Below are 5,420 nucleotides of genomic sequence, written 5' to 3'. Positions count from 1 at the left end.
CGAAGCATCACTCGAGAGGTAAAAACTTCCTGATACCATCTATAATCTGACATCTGATGACAACGCAGATTATTCAACTGGTCGCTTACACGACTAGTTATATTTGATGGTGTTCCAATGAAATGCTTTAAAATGGTGTAAATCAAAGTATTAATTCCATCAGGTTGTGCCATCCCGATAGTTTCATAAAAAATAGGTAACCTTTCTTCATTACGCTTAACAGCGTTCTGAATGGTTTCTTTGGTGTCATTGGTTCGGTGCTTATCCCACCAATGTCTCAAAATACCAGTAAAACTTTGTGTTAAAAACATAACAATATCAGGTTGTCTGATATTGTTATTAATATAAGCATTTGCAACTAAAGACATTTTACTCATGGTATTGAGAATTTCTTGTTCAGATAATCCATCAATGTTCCATTCATAAACTTTATCTGCAGAGTAAGAAGATTGGTTTTGGAAAACTTTTTCTTCAAACTGTAAATCAGGAGGAGTAGGTCTTGAATACCAATTCTTCGTCAGGCTCGTTGGTTTGGGTCTTTTTGAAGAAAATCTAGCTATTTGAGGTTTAAAATCAATATATATATATATATATAGTATGAATTAAAATAAGAATCCCAAAAAGGCCTGAATAAATCCTATGATCATTTAGAAGTTAGTGATCAATATTGAACTTATTAATGGTGACATGTTTCACTTAAACTAACAGATGCTGGTTGGAAGGCATTTTCTTTTTGTGTGCTTGTTGTGAGGCAATTGTAGTATAATCCTCAATCAAAATGCCTGAATTACTGTATCTCACTAACAAAAAACATTGGAAACTCCTTCTTCAGGTTTGGCAGATTCATCCTTTTGGATTGTGTTCAATTAGATTAATCCAAATCTCTCTCTCTCTATCCCTCTCTCAAACAAAACAACCCAACTTCATGTTAATAAAAGAACTTAACACAATCAAATAAGGCAGCAAGATAGTATGGAAAAAGAAATTTGGAAAAGGATTTGCATGAGGCAAAAACAAGCACGAAAAACAAAACCAAATTACTGAACACAAGTTTCTATCTTTTGCTTCCAAGAATAGTAAATACATGAGAGACAGAAAGAGCCATAGACAGCCTCGGCTTAAGCATCAGCTCGGACATGCAACCAGGAATGCTTTATTACTGGGAGAAAACCCAACTCCAAGAATTATTCACCAAATACCTGCTTGCAGTTGCAGTCGAGGCTCGGCTCCCCTGTTTATATTGAACTCTCCTACCACCTTCCATTTCTCAAACTTGGCGTAGTTGATCTGATCTTCATCTTTGTACGATCGATGTATTCCTGATCTGTATCTCTCTTTTCTTTCTTTTTATCCTGAGCATCATCATCTATTCCATTTAACTTCATCATCTCTGAGATTGAAATGAACTTAGAAAAAGGGTTTTTGTCATCTTCTCCTGGTTGCTTAGCTTCTTTATGTTGTTTAGCTGGTGACACTAATCTGGGGTTGTTGCTCTGGATTGGCAAAAATGGTGTTGCTGGTTTGCCTTCCACATTCAGTTTAGGTGGGCTTGAGAAATCAAATTCAATGGGAACCTCGACTGCATCGAGGTGCTGGGAGCCTTTTGAAGACTTGGGATGTTCATGGCTATCTGTTGTGGTGATCGGAATATCGAAGGTTGTTGCCACTGTGGAAGGAGTATGGATTAGCTGTGAAGGATTGGGAGCAGGGGATGCAGCTCTGAGATGTTCTTGGCTAGACGAGATGCGACGAAGAGTTCGGTAGACAGGACTGGAAGTAACTACACCGAGGATTTTCTCACACACCTTCACAGATTTTGGGCCGCTATTGTGATTATCTTCCATGGACATGTTTATGGAAAATTAACCAATTTAGGGTCTTTAGCTTTTGTTGTGTGACAACTGAGCATAGTGTTTCCCCTATTTATTTTGGTTGAACGAAGAGATTATTGGAGAAACGCCAAATAATTATGTTCCGATCCTGGTGTGAAACTGACTTTCATTTGCAGATGGCAGGAAGAAACAAGTCCAAGATTCCGAAAAAGAAAGAACTTTAGCACTCTTTTCCAGGTAAAATGATGTTTTGGGATCATATTCCAACCTTTTTGTGCCCTCATTTTCTACCAAAAAACTGGAATCTATAACAAGTACAACAAACAAATCACAGGTCCATCACGTGGTTCCAATGTCCTTCTATACAAGGAGACAGCTAGTTTCTTTCAAGGAAGATAATGGTCAGATGATACCGACATGCATACATCATGGTGGTATTGGATTCCTCGAGAATGTGGAAATTCAACCCTTGATCTTTTTCTTGATCTTTTCCTTGGCTGCATTAATCTACTAATTTGGTAATGCTATCATGCAAAAACGTGATTATGCTAATCATTTTATTAAAACTTAGAAGAATCAATTAAGGACTCGTTTGTTTTCACATATGAGATAAGATGAGTTGAGATGAAAGTTGAAAACTGAATAAAATATTATTAGAATATATTTTTTAATATTATTTTTGTTTTGAGATTTGAAAAAATCGAATTGTTTATTTTATTTTGTAAGGAAATTTGAGAAAATTGTAATGATTAAATAAGATGAGATGAGTTAAAAAGTTCTGTGAAAACAAATGAGAAGCAAGCATATGAAATAGGCCCTACAATAATTATTACTGGTCATATAGATTTATTGTATAAATGTTATGATACTCACAGCTTCTTGCCTTTATCTCTTTTTCAACTAAGATTTTCAAGTTCGCACAAATGAAGACAAAAAGCAAGCATCTTGGTGGTATTGGATTCCATAATGTGGAAATTTAACAAACAAAGAAAGCTTGTAGTACTTGCATTTATAATCTACCATTTTGGTGGTAAAGTCTAATTAAAGCTATCACGCCAAAAAAAAAGCAATTCCACTAATCTTTTATATTTCTTTTTTTGGGGGGAAGGGGGGATTGGTAGGCCGTAGGAAACTTAGAAGAAGAATCAGTAGACTTCTCTCTCTCTCTCTCTCTCTCTCTCTCTCTCTCCTTCTCTCTCTCTCTCTCTCTCTCTCTCTCCTTCCTTCTCCAGTATCAAAAGTGCATGGCTTGGGAAGCAAGAAAAGAATGCATTTCTAGAAATACAATGTGAAATCGCGAAGGACAGTATGATTCTGCATTGTTATAAAATTAAGGCTGTAATTCATTTTGACGAAGACTTCATTTGTATTAGGTTCTCGAGTTGGTATACGGATTCGATCCTCAAAACCAACACCGACTTTTGCTCTTTTATTTTGGAACTTCATTTCACTTCTCTCTCTTCTCTTTCTTTCCCACTTTTACCAATGATTCTAACTACAACAACCACCACCCCAAAGCAACTTCTTTTTTGTATGAAACCAATTTCTCGTTCAAATTTCAATCTCAGCACAAGAAAAAAGAATAGTAGTAGTAGATGTTTTCCTCTCTAATGTGAACAAAAACAAAACACGAAATTAATGTCCTTCACGTATTTTCCATAACGTTTAGGATTAGATAAATTTTGTTTTTGTTCGTAAAAAGGCTTTTTTTTACCCTTCTCCATTGGTTGTTTCTTCTTCTTTTCCCCTTTTTGATAATTGCTAAATTTTATAAAAATGCTTTTTAAGTTTTTTCGTTAATTTTTAATGAGGTTATTGACTTGATACTTTTGTGCCACAACTTCTGAATAAATCCTATGATCATTTAGAAGTTAGTGATCAATATTAAACTTATTAATGGTGACATGTTTCACGTAAACTAACAGATGTTGGTTGGAAGGCAAAAAACACTTCTGCTAGGGACAGTCGGCAAGTGCAAACGGCGCACAATCGGCGTTTAAAAAAATAATTTTTTTTTTGCCACGTCAATTAAAAAAAAAAAAAGACAAAAATGAGAAGAAAGACACTCAGAGCTCTTCATGTGGGTCTCTCGGATCTCTCAGAGCTCGTCTCGTCTGAGTCATCTTCGGTCTTCTTCATAGGTAGATGAAAAAAGGCATGCATTAAACCCCCGTCTCTTCCATTTACTTGTAACTCGGCAGAAATATATATAGAAATATTCTACAAAAACTGTTCCATGAGGATTGAAGTAAGATAACATCCATAAAAGGGATAATCAGTAAGTCATAAGGGACCCACTGCAATGGACATCGGTAGCATCAGAAATCCTTTGCCTTGGCCATAATGTGGGAATGCCAACAGCATCCACATCTAAATTTACAATATTTTTGGTTGAAGATTGTGATGGAGCAACTTTCTTGCTTGCTTCTTTTCCTCCCTTGCTAGCCTCTCTCCTATCCAAAGCATTGTTTTTGTGCAGGATGCCTCCATTAACGGAGTCGCAGTACCGCTTTAGCCATTGTATGAACTCCAAATTATCAAGCGGCCTTCATTTCACAAGCTTGCTCACCTCGATTTGCTTAGTGATCTTGAGTTTGTTAAAGACGTCCTAAAGAACCTTGTAGTTCTAGATCATCTCGTACTCGCTCTTGGCATCGAAGTTGACCTTGTGCATCAGCACCATCCCTGGATGAACAGCGTCATAAGATGGTAGTGAATTGCACAGGAACAAGCCTTTTCAACTTTGGAGAGATTGAGTTGGAGTGTGGAGTTGATCCAAGCAAGGATCTCAGATCTGCCGACGAAGTAAGCGGAGTCTATCATTCCGATATTCGTCGCCATTTTTCGGTTCCTCAAAGTTACGAAGTAAGCTGCGAAGGCTTAGAAACCAACGATGGTAATGATTTAGAGCTAGGAATCTTGTCCTTTCTCTGGGTTTCTAAGGCCCTAATTCTATACCTCACATAGAGTTCGTTCTCTTCAAAATAAGGAGGATTTCATGGGGAAGACGAAGTTGAGAAGGCAGAACAACTGATGGGAAGACGAAGGTGAGAATAAGAGGGAGAGGCAGAGCTTTCGTGGCTCGAAAGAGAATGAACTGGAGGGAGACGAAGGGAAGGAGGGCAAAGCTGAAACGATTCGTTTTATTACTTTTCCACGGGGGCACCGATTCCCCCGCACTTACGCAGCCCGACTGCATTAAGCATTTTTCTTTTCTTTTTGAGTACTTGTTGTGAGGCAATTGTGGTATAATCCTCAATCAAAATGCCTGAATTATTGTGTTAAAGACTTGTTTCACAGCTTCTCACACACAATCACTTGCAACCAAAGAGGAAATAGGCTTGGGGATTAGTAGGAATGCCTTCGATGCCTGGCATGTCAGTGAAGGTAATGGGATCTCTCTAGCAATTCATTCAGATGAGTTCTTAATTATACCTGGATGATATAAATAAAGCTCACGATGCTTCTTGTTAATACACGATAACTATGTCACCCATTATTTGAAATTCAAGCATTCAGGATATTGAGACTTAGCTTATTTTTGAATGAGCCAATAGCTCTTTTATCCCAAAGTTCTCGTGCAATTGT

At 37.3% G+C, this 5,420-nt stretch overlaps 1 pseudogene; it reads right to left on the bottom strand.

The window, feature by feature from the left end:
* Positions 1-4,107: 4,107 nt before the first annotated feature.
* On the bottom strand, positions 4,108-4,673 carry LOC109010955 (annotated as a pseudogene).
* Between the last annotated feature and the right edge of the window lie 747 nt (positions 4,674-5,420).

This window comes from Juglans regia, chromosome 11 (assembly GCF_001411555.2).
Source record: "Juglans regia cultivar Chandler chromosome 11, Walnut 2.0, whole genome shotgun sequence".
In the NCBI taxonomy this organism is placed as follows: domain Eukaryota; kingdom Viridiplantae; phylum Streptophyta; class Magnoliopsida; order Fagales; family Juglandaceae; genus Juglans; species Juglans regia.
Note: the sequence above shows the minus strand (reverse complement) of the source record. Positions and strands in the feature narration are given on the sequence as shown.